This window comes from Sinohyriopsis cumingii, chromosome 18 (genome assembly GCF_028554795.1).
Source record: "Sinohyriopsis cumingii isolate HCF-2022 chromosome 18, ASM2855479v2, whole genome shotgun sequence".
NCBI lineage: Eukaryota > Metazoa > Mollusca > Bivalvia > Unionida > Unionidae > Sinohyriopsis > Sinohyriopsis cumingii.
Window position 1 is genome coordinate 54,820,845 of NC_142978.1, and position 12,801 is coordinate 54,833,645.

The 12,801-nt window shown below is 33.1% G+C and overlaps 1 long non-coding RNA gene across 1 annotated transcript; it reads left to right on the forward strand.

Moving 5' to 3' along the window:
• The first annotated feature begins 291 nt into the window (after positions 1-291).
• Positions 292-10,801, forward strand: LOC149776682 (uncharacterized). The gene is made up of 3 exons (XR_016416092.1): positions 292-1,615; positions 3,766-3,894; positions 8,647-10,801. It is a non-coding gene; the product is annotated as an uncharacterized LOC149776682 (long non-coding RNA).
• Positions 10,802-12,801: the final 2,000 nt, after the last annotated feature.

Here is a 12,801-nt window from a genome sequence, read left to right on the forward strand (position 1 = left end):
ATATATATATATATATATATATATATATATATATATATATATAGATAGATATCAAGAAACGTAAGAAATATGCAATATCTAAACACATGAGTGAGAGAACTAATTGCAAACGAGATATATACGCAACATAGATTAAGAGAGGAAGATAAAGGAATTGGAATTATTTACATTCGACTGTAACGATTTAAATGGATTATCATGTTCTCTCTCACTTATGACATCTCTAAATCATGTATAAGATAGAAATGAAATCGTTCCATTTCCCTAATTTACTGAACAAGCATAATATCAAATATCATTTTCAAATTTATTTGTTCTTCTGTATATTGCGTCTATTCCTTCTGCCACCACACACATGAATGCCTGCCATGATTGAGTATCCATATATATATATATATCACGCCATACCGTATAAATGGCATTCGCATTGTCCAGGAATGCAGCATAAACTTTTGATTGACCTTCTAAATAATGGCTTATTCCCTCTTTTATAATAAAGGCTGCAGTGATGCCACTGCATTCGCTTCAAAATCCCTGTTGTAATGGATGAGGGAAATTGATCCTTTCACTAAAAAGAATTAGTCTTTTCAACAATATTTTTGCAATACTTTTTGAAAAAACAGGAACGATTGAGATATCTCTATAGTTATTCATATCTAGTCTGTCTTTTTCCCCACCTTTGAAGATAGGTATAACATTTACAGTTTTGAAGTAGTCAGGATAGGTTTCCAAGGAAATTATGCTATTATACACTTTACACAAAATGGAACTAATTGATTGACAGGCAAACATTAAATGCTCTACATATATTGTATCATGTCACGTGATTTATTTTTCTTCAGCTCTCTTGCAGCCTCTTCAATGTCTTTCTGTAATATGGTTTCACACATATCCTTATCTGCTCAGTCATCAATATTTGAATCCACACTATTCTTCATTTTGTTTCTTATTTCAGCTGCGAACGATTCGTTAAAATGACTATCTGGTATTATTTCAGTACCTAAAATTTTAAAATGCTGGCGTCACGCGTCACGAATCAAATCAGGTTCTTGTATTATTTCTCCTTCCACTTTTAGTTCAGAAATGTCTTGTCTCTGTCCCTTCTTAAGAAGTTGTACTATTCTGTAGAATTTCCCAATATCCAGTTCTGCAGCTTTTTCTAGTTTATCGAATTGTTCCTGTTCGTATTGCTCTTTTGCCTTGTTTAATTGGTTTCTGAATTTTCTTTTCGCATTTTTATAATCTGCATAAGTTTTAAATTGTGTGCCATGTGGCCGGTCTTCGTTTATCCATAACGCTTGTGTTCTTCTCATCTCTTTATGTAGTTCAGCCATATTAGTGAATTTCCAGTAAGGTTTTAAGTGTGGCAGGAAGGTTTTCTTTGGAAGAATTTTGTCAGCTGTATTGCGTAAAACAGTCGAAACAGTAACTAGGGCGTTTTGTACATCTGAAATCTTGTGTAAAAATAGCTCCAATGAGTTTAAGTGCTCGTTGGTTTCACTTCTGTACCGCTCCTGGTGTTTTGAAGAAGCTTTTAGCTAGTTGATTGTAACTGGATATCTGGAAAAGGTTGATTCCAGGAGTTCGTCTGGAACTAACAACTCTGCTCGTACAGGTAAATGATCAGATAGATTGAGATGATGGTCATCTTCAATATTGGCACTACGGACTAAATCTATTTTGGAGGAAGGTATCAAAATGTAGTCAATCAAGGACGAGTGCTTGCCGTCTGATGAGCAATATGTATATCCTGGTATTACAGAAGGGAAAATATCACTTGTTGACATTAGATGCCTATTTTTAAGAAAGGATTGAAGTATGTAACCTTTACCATTTGTACTTTTTGGAATCACTTTTTTTGTGTAGTTCCGCATTAAAGTCACCACAAATAATCACTAAACCTTTTTGACTATATTCATCATTAAGGCATTCCACAGTTTCCAGTATTTCATTATAATCATCTGGTGAGGCGTTTGTGGAAGGAAACCACACACGGAACAAAAACAATTTGATAGCCCGCAGGCTAATTTCAATTGCAATAACTCTGTCGTTCCCGATGTTATTCATAATACGAACCGGTAACGATTTCCGATAGAAAATTGCAGTTCCTCCAAATCCAGAGGTACGCTTTCTTTCCCATGGACATGTATCAATTCTGTTATCCGGTCTCGAAAAAGCAGTAAATTTCCTGTCAATGCTTTGAAAAAATTGCAGTTGCTCTGGATATAGCCAATGCTCTTGTATGCATACAATATCTACCATTTGAAGATAGGGCGTTCCTGTCATAATGCTCTTCGCATTCCAAGTCATTATGTTTAGAGTAGTCTTTCAAAAAGTAAACAAAAGCTATTCCACATGCAATTTAGGGACACGGGATCATTTATCTCTCATACCATTCTCTGGCTAATATAAATTCCGGCCAAAACCCCTGCTGTAAAGATTTGGTAAGCAGATTTTCCGGAACAGTGACACGAACGGTATAAGTTTCTCCATTCATATTTGACCACTTTTTAAGAATCCAAATATTTGTGATATTTACTCCTCGATTGTATGCATGTCTGCGTATTACATGAATTAGCTCTTCTGGGCCATTGTCTGCTTTAATTCGAGATAACAACAAATATTTTGTTTTCGAACTCCTCTTCATTCCACTGAATGGCATAGTACTGATTCGTACCTGGATTGGTTTTGAATTATTATTATTCACATCATTCATGTCATTGTTTTTCAGAGGAGAATTTCTAGCATCCGATAATTGATTCTGATTAGTATGTATGTAAGTATGTTTGTATGTATGTATGTATGTATGCATGTGGTGACCTCTCCGGTGGCGTAAGTGGTTTGAGCGTCCGCCTCTGTATATGAAGACCTCGGATTCGAAACTCGTCTGAGTCATACCAAAGACTTATAAAAATGTTACTAGCAGCTGCCTGACAAGGCGTTCATCATTAATCTGTTCCTTTTTCGACTGGTCGGCCTGGTTTCAGGCGGTACATGCTGCTGCATATCTGCGGTATGATGTCCCAGTGCTGGACATTAGCATGAACTACCACAATTCAGACATCCAGGCAATATGAGTGAAAAATCGTTAATGCTACGTTACAAATCTAAGTCACAAACAGACACAGACACAAACACACACACACACACACATACACACACATGGAGGTGGGGTGAATGTATGTTGGCATACAGTTACACTTTGTCTGTAGTACCAGTCAACACAGCCTTCTTCATGACGTCATCGTTCCAGATTAGACAATTTACGTGACCAATAACCCCTAACTTCATTAAACGTAATCTATCCATTATGAAAGTATTAATATGTTTTTCACTACGTAAACCATCCATGTTTTAAAATAATCCATAAAAGGCTTTGATTAGAATAGTATGAAGATAATGTTACCTCATTTTTCAGCTTCTAGTTGTATTAGCATATCTAATAATGTAAGAAAAAGGATTAATTATAATTAGCAAAAGACCAATTCCATCGATCATAATATTTTACCTCGTATTCGTCATTTAAAATGTTATACAATATTTATCCAGGATGCAAAGATGCATAGTTTCTATGATGTTTGGTTTAGTACGTTAAATGATCGTACAATGAACTGCAAAAGAAGCCCTTTATAATTGCTCAAATCTTCACGTTGCCTCATATTTCACGTATGAAATTAGATATAAAGAAGCCTCGCTGGATAAGACGTGTCTTTCATTGTATAAATGTTAGACGGTGAATACAAAATCTCCGTCTTCCGATTTCAGATCCTTATTCAGTTTGATATTGAAGTATATGAAAAATATAAAGGAGAACCGAACACCTAAAAAGTCAACACCGCGCAAAAGTAAGAGATGTCCCCAGATGTGCCTGCATATAGAGATCCCCGAATGGAGGTAAGACCCGGGTGTTTTTCTTTAAAGTAGAAAAACGTTTTCAAACACCGAAAATATAGTACTCATCGCAATTACCTGCTCTGGTCTAGTTGACAGAAAGACCATAGACATACTCCATATTTGATGCCTAATTGCAATGTTCATAGACGTACTCCATATTTGATGCCGAATTGTATCTCTGCCTCTGTATCTATCTATATTCAGTCTAACTCAGGTTATATACTTTGTTTCAAAGTTGATAAAACTAGGTCTGAAACTGTCGATGACGTTTATTTTGGAGTCGTAACAAAGACAATCATTATTTGGAAAAGATGAGTTACTTCTCATGCACATTTATTTTAGTGTCGATTGCATTGGTTTTCTTTTCCATTGATACCGAGAAAATTTCTCTAAGAGTACGAGAAGCAGAGAGGGTGAATCGAGTTTTTGCTGAAACGTCACTTTTGAAAAATTAAAGCTTCCTACGAAAATGAAAATAAAAAGTCAATAACTCCAAACCGAAGCCTCTAACTTACCGAGAGTTTCTCTAATTGGGTTAGTTTATTTTGTTACTTTATCGCTGTTGTTAATGCTTTCATAAAAAGTATGAGCGTTTCGTTTACCGAGGAACATTTTATGAACTCGCAGCCTTTCATTTGCTATAATTAGATCAACCAAATATTTTATCAAGTCCCATGCGATATTGTGATCGGCGATCGTGTTGAACTTAATCAAGTCCATATCTCCGCTGCACCAAGTTTGATGAATTTTACGCCGAGTATGTGTATCGACTCCGTTAAACACAACTAAGATACTATAATTATATATATATATATATATATATATATATATATATATATATATATATATATATATATATATATATATATATATATATATATATATATAGATAGATAGATAGATAGATAGATAGATAGATAGATAGATAATGATACAAACAAAGATTGAATGCAGGTGGCTTATGATATGTTCTAGGAGTTTAGGACCAAAACCATCTTTACGGTTGGAGTTAGAGTAGAAACTGTGTGCAATGTGGCGGTAAAGCATACAGAAACCTCAAAAGATATAATGATAAAAAATAACGACAATAATGATAAAGTTATAACAAATGTAAAAGACTATCTAGCTAGATTTTCAAAAAGTTTAGACAAATAATAATTTAAACAAATAATATTATATATAAATGGAACAAAAAGAATTTGTGAGACATCCTGTCATAACGAATTATGAAGCATCTTGTGATGGCATCATCAGGAATTGTCAAGTAGAAGACCTATAATCGGCTATGTCAGTAATTTTTGTTATCTAAGATTTACTGCTGGGAAGAAAATATATTTCTGTCATTGATTTATTTTCGAATGTTAATCGAAGAATATATTGTGATCGATTATGTTGATTCAAATGAGAAACATAATAATTTGTGCAATTTGCGAGCTGTTACACAAAGTCAGAATTGCAGATTTGGAAATACTAGCTCTAGTGATAATAGAGTCAAAGCAGTTGTATCTGTAAATGTAGAGACAGGTGAAGAAATAATATTTCAATTAACATATGCAGCTGCTAAATATTTCGCAAAATCATATATAATATTGTATCTATGCGAGTTTCAACACTTGCAAGGGTCTCCTCGTTGGTGGTAGGTCTTCAGTTTTCGGGAGATAACTCTATCTCTATGGCAGAGTCACTCAGTAGTTACATCGTTTGTTGCTGCGAATGACCTAAAAGAAGGAATATAACTCTGTAGCTTTCTTTCTCCATTGAGCTTAATATTTTTGTCATCGTGATTAATTAATTAACCATTTATATAATAATTAAAATCAGTGAAGTAACATAATTATATAATAGTTCAAAGTAGTAAAGGGATCTTAACGGTTTCTAACTTATCGGCAAAAATCAAGGTAGAAACAATGGTACACGCGCCGTTACATGTATGATACAGATAAGCTATTTTTTAGATCTCTAGGTAAATATTTACCTTGACTTTGTCACTGCACAAGTACTGTTTAACTAAACATAATATATATATATATATATATATATATATATATATATATATATATATATATATATATATATATATATATATATATATATATATATAAAATAAACTACGAAAATATTAATGCTATTATTTCTGAAATTAAACATTTAAAACATGACGGTATAAAAATATCTGATGATCTAAATCCTGAAAAAATAATTTGTGATTTTGAATCAATACAACAACAAAAATTTCAAAATGAACATACGTTATCCGCTGAACACAGATTAATGAAACTAATTCAGCAATCTATGTTTAAATCTGTTGCTGCGGTGGAGGAAACAGAAGTTGATAAATTCATCTCGCTTCACACGCGATCGAAAAAATTAGTTCAGAACAGTCTCACGAATACGAGAGGAAGAATATTATAAACATATGTGTTAGAGAATTAAGAAAGATTATGTCAGATGGTGAAAACAAAAGTGATGTCAGTGAAAGTAGGGACTGTGTGTAAGAGAATCAGTGTTAAAAATCTGGATTTTGTCTGTATTTTGTTATCCTATGAAATTGTCATCAATCTGAGGAATTAGATTACATTTTTATATTTTGATCAAATTCAATAAAAGAATGCGCATAATTCATAATCTGATCTCTATCACACGTGATCATAATAATATGTTCTCGCTGCAGTTCATTTAATTGTTCCTGCGTCAATAATGTATTTTTGACTACCGTATCCATAATTTTTTTATATATTGACACTAAATTGTTCTTCCGCGGCTTGAGGAGGTGTCATTATTGTTCTGATGCCGTTTCTAGTACGTCTTTGGGGTGTATGAAAACTCTCACAATCTGGTACATTATATAATAACTCTTGATTAAATAATTAAGTGTAAATCACTCTTCATGATTAAAATCGTTAAGACTTTAAGTAGAGATCTATATTAAAATTTTCATTTCTTAAATCAGTTAAGTGTCCGGATTCGTCAGTAAGTTTGAAAAGTATTCTTGACAAGTATGGATTATGAAATAAACCGGATTGATCGGTTCTTGCACAATCAAATATCTGAGGTACTTGCGGTGTAAATGTGTATAAAATGTATCTTTGTTGAGCCTGACTAGATTTTTCAAGATCTATTTTATAACTGCCATCAATTGCTTCACATACAAGATTGACTGTAATAGTTGATGTTATATTTACAATTCCAGGCGAAATAAGTCTACCGCCACCGTTCGGATCATTGTTATGTCTGAAAATAGCCGGTGGTGGGGCTATTTTTCTCCATGACTCAACGATTTAGGAAAAATATTCATCGATAAGATCGTTAAGTAATTTTTTTTTAAATTGTCATTTTCACGTCCTGGTTTTGTAAAATTTGGTAATTGTTCATCGTTTCTTATAATGATTTATATAATAGTTCCCTATAATTTTTATTCCGTTTCCTCCAATATCGTAAGTACTATTAATTATTATCATAACAATATATCGGTTAACAAACTGGAGGTCTGATACAATATTATTTAAATGTTGTATTGTTGCAATCATTTTATTTTTTAAATCGTCATTAGGATACTCCAGAACAAAATTATGAAACAACTGCTCTAACGCTGTGAACATATCTTTATCCTCAGTATTAATTGTATCCACCAGTGATTTGAATTTTTTTATAAACAATATTTCCACCAGCAGCAAATAATTATAACGACAAAGTGATATATTTCTTACCATCAATTTCAATCTCGTCAGTTCCCCACCTACGCCATGGATATCCATTATCATACTTTGGAATTGTCATGTATTTTCCTCTCCGTGTAAGGAATTCATTTACAGATGGTTCTGGTGGTCGGTGATATTCAGGTGGAATTTTAGGCCATCCTAAGACGGTTCTGATCGATGATTGATACATGTCTACGGCGTAATCGGGCGAATATATTTCAATCGCAGCTGATAATGGCGGTTCGTGGACTGTTATAGCTATATTCGATTCTTTATAGATTTTATTACGCGCTGAAGTTCATCATTGATTTTTTCGATTTGATTATTACCTGTTCGTACGCCAACAACCTGCCAATCGGAAGTTCCATTGTCAAGATTTTTATTTGCAAATACAAGCAATATATTCGCCTGTAATCCACCAAATGATTTTGATCTGATATTTGGCCAACTATGATACACTCGTAATTGTGCAAGAGCTATTTCTTTTCCTGGAATCGCAGTTGGAAAGTTAATATTAAATTCAGGATTGGTTGAATTTACTTATATCATTGTAGTTTTTCACGGAGTTGTATTATTTACAATCTGTTGCAGTAACTCGTTTGGCGATGTCAGTGGAGTTGACATTCTTATTTAAGTCCTGATTTTCTAAATCAGGCGTGGATTATATAAAAGTCATTACTTCATTGTAAATTTTAATTATCTCCGTGAACTCAAAATCTGATATTTTCCCATCATTAGGACTTGTTGATAATAACGAGGATAATTAGGAATATGCTAGCATTGATGCGTGTAATTTTATTATATAATCATGCAATTTTGTATTTGTGCACGTTAATATATTTTTTCGCAATGATATTAGGAAGACCAACAATCGTTGCTGCGGCTGAAACACAAACTGTTATGACCGCTGGTGCCATCATTGTTATCGTTGACAATAATACACCGGTTCCAACAATAACAGCAGAGACTGAATAAACAATTTGTAAGCTTGTTTATTTACTTATTCCAAAGAATTGTGTAAATTTAAACAGCTTTTCTTCTTCTTTTCTTTCAGCTTCATCGTATATGTGTGTGTGTGTGTGTGTGTGTGTGTGTGAGAGAGAGAGAGAGAGAGAGAGAGAGAGAGAGAGAGTCATGTATGCAAAAAGAGCGAATCAGAAGGTGTCTTCAGAATTTTCATTGTGTTCATCGTGCAGACAGATTTTGACATAATATCCTTACTTGCATCATATTTAAGGAAGACAATTCACATTCGTGTGTGCAATTCTGAACTTTGTTGGGTGTATTTATGTCATAAATGTTAATCACTTTGATGAGTGTAGTTATGTAAGAACTATTAATCACTTTGACTGGTATATTTATATCAGAAATATGAATCACATTGATATGTGTATTTTAATGGGTGTATTTATGTCAGAAATATTAATCACTTTGATCGGTGTATTTATATCAGAAATATTAATCACTTTGATGGGTTTGTTTATGATTTAATAAGATACAGTTCATGATGGAACGTCGATGATTTTGTTGTGTGTGTGAAAAACTTCAAAGGGCTATTGTCAGGGCCACAAATAATGTCATAAAAGAGATACTGGTCTTTGATTATCAAAAACAAGGCAACTGATACGATATTTGGACATGGCTGGATATTGTAAGAAATTTTGCTCAACCTTTTCCATAACTGCTGAAACCCTGACCAATTTATTGATTAAGAAGACCAAGTTTTATTGGACTGACAAGTGTCAGAAGGGATTCAATAAATTAAAGATCACACTTAAAAGTCCACCAGTTCTTTAAGATCCAGACTTCATCCAATTATTTAAACCGTCTGTTAATGCAAATGATGTAAAGGTTGGTGGCGTATTAATTCAAGACAATGACATTAATTACGCAGTGTGCTATTTTTCTAGCAAATTAAATAAGCACAAGAACAATTAACCGAGAAGGAGTGTTTGACTTTAATTTTGCCTTTATAATATTTTGATGTGTATATTAATTCTGCTCCTTCTCTTATTGTTGTATAAAGTAATCACAACCCTCTTACTCTCTTCAACAAAAGGAAAAACAAAATTCAGACATTGTTACGGTGGAAATTGATGTTGCAAGATTACAACATCGACATTAGGCACATCAAGGGAAAAGAAAACTTGATCTCAAATGCACTCTCTCATGAATATAAGATCTGTATTACCTTAATTTATATGTATTTTTGTGTTTTTATGAGACATCTTCCTGTGTATTTTTTGTTATTATCATATGTATGTTTTTGCTGATATAGAAAATGAAAGCTTGACTGCATAAATCGTTCTTTTGTTTATAAGGGGAGATCTTATGGCGTTATGTATATCACTATCTTATGGTGTTATGTATATCACTATCTTATGGTGTTATGTATATCACTATCTTATGGTGTTATGTATATCACTATCTTTTGTAATTACTGATTCATATCTGTATCTATATGATGTGTAGTTTTTATTCATCACAATAAATTGTAGTGATCATCTGTAGATAATATATTAGATAGCTGACGTTTTATAATCGGGTATAAAATTAAATTTTAAGATGTTTCTTGTGCAAATTGCGCAAGATCTATAAATAGACGTTGTCATGTTTCTAATAATAAAACATTGACAACTTTAAGGTAATTTTTCATTGGGTAGAGGGTTTAGGTCAGGTGGGTTCTATGATGAATTAAGTAATTTCCCATTAGATGAGTTAGGTCACATGAATAGTGTTTTGAAATATAACATTGAGTAGTAGGATCTGTCAGGTGGGGTATATAGTCGTCATAGACTCCTGAAGGTATATATAAGGAGGAAATATAAATCACAATTATTCCTATTTTGGATTCGTTCTTATGTCGGAATTTTATTCTATATTTTGAAATCAGTCCGCAGATGTGTTTGATGTTGTGTTTAGATAATTTGAGACTAAACATTTGTTACGATTATTCAGTGGAAATAGAAAATGCTGATTGGACTACACTATTATTCTGGTAATATTGTGAATTATTCAAAGTAGTTATGGACAACGCCATTCTGACAACGTAAGATTCTTGCCGCGTCAGTACATTTCCGGATATGAAATTTATAAGAAACATTTAATTCTTTTGGACTTAACAAGACATATTTTAGGATCATATTGGATTCATAATGCTGTATGTTCCTCTTGAATTTTTATTTTATAAACATTGATAATTAAATTGTTTGCGAAGTTTTACAAAACTTGTTGGTTTTGCTTCTTTCAGTTACATAGTTTAACACGAGACAGCTAAAAAAATTATACATGTATCTAGATCGATCAGTAGAAAACATTCTGTTCGCTTGACATTGACCTGCTTGTTTTATTGCATACATGTGTTGCACTTATATTTATCATCACCAAGATTCAAGAATGATCATGTCATAATGAAAGTTTTTGATTCTTTTTGTACGCTTTGCGCGCAATAGAATGTACAAATTCTCGCAGAGGCAGGGCAAAGATCACATTCGATATGGTAAACTAAAGATTTACAATGGAATGCAAGAAAACAAAAATCCACCTGCTTTACATATTACATCTGATAAAAGCGATAAATATAGTTACTAAGATCGACACACATGCATTAAATGAAACTCTTGTTTGATTGACGAATTAACAAATTAGTTACTCTAATTAACAAATAATATGCCTTATCCTCTTGTCATCGTCATTGTCATCATCGTCGTCGTCCTCGTGTTTCTTCTCAAAGTCATTATATACTCCTTCTCTTCCTCCTTTTCCTCCTCCTCATTCCTTATAAATCTGCCTGCTAGGCGGCCTTCGTACATGATCATCGAAGTCATTATCACCATCAGCATCACCTATTGCTTCTTTTTGGAAAGACGAAGAGTTTCGTCATTGCATTCTTTACCTAACGCAGAATTGTTACTTTCAAAAATGTGGCTCAAAGAGCACGGAACATGTGCACGTTTTACTCTGGCACGTGAATGTGCACGTTTATTAAAAAAAACAAAAACAAAAACAATATATGTACATTTTGCCATTTACTCTTAACATATTCAAAATACTCAGTATGTTCTCAACACAAAGGTAAACAACTCTGGTTGAAAGACTGGAGATGTGATCAGTTATTACTTACCTTTAAGACTGGAAATAGCTGCTGACAAAGTCTAGATTGGAAAATTGATTGAGAGAGAGAGAGTCAATGGAGGTGTATGTGGGAAGCAGCAGGAAGGGCGAACAGACCACTTGATTGAAATATAATTTGCTTAAAACAAAACATCATACGAAAAAAAAATCAGGTCACAAATATCTTAGGGGTTATTATTTGTATGTACTTTGTTTACATATATGAGGTCGCGCCCTTCCTGCTGCTATTAATTTATCCAAAAATTTTATCAAGTCCGATTCGATATCTTGTTCTGGGATCATGTAAATTATAGATTATCCAATAATCTTGCGTTTTCATTAAAATCTTTAAGCACATCGTAACATCTCTGATCATCTACAGACGGGGCTACTAAATACAACTTATCCCACTTTAACCATCTCATTATAAGATTAAGTAACAACTGTGTCTTTCCACTTCCAGATGGTCATATTATTATCATTCTAATAGAATTCGGTAACGCAGCATGATGCTTGACAGGTTCTCGTTTACTTGTCGCTGAGAAATCAATTATATCCATGAATATAAAATATCCGTGGATTTATATTGTGTGAAATGTAGGACGCGTACCCCAACATGTGATCTAACAACTATTATAACAAAAAATAACAGATCAGCACTTACGTGTAAGTGTACGCGGTGTGGTACGAATAAATTTAAATTTATTCCTGGTGATAAGTCAGAGACAAAGTCAGTGTTAAAAAAAAAACAAAAAAAAAAAACAAAAAAAAAAAAAACGAGGAGGTGATATTGCAGCAAAATTATGAAAATTACCGGGATCTCCCTGGGCTAAATACCCTGGAGAAAAACATCTTCCAGGATATAATTACTGTGGTCCTGGTACTCGACTCGATATCAGGCTTGACAGCCAAGATCAACCACAACCAGGTGAATATCCTATAAATGATATTGATGAAGCGTGCCATGTTCATGATGTAGCTTATAAAAGCAAAAACCTGCAAGACAGACATATTGCAGATGTGAAGTTGATTCATGCGCTAAATTCTATAAAAAAAAATAAAAATATAAGAGAATCATTAGCTAATTGGTTAGTAA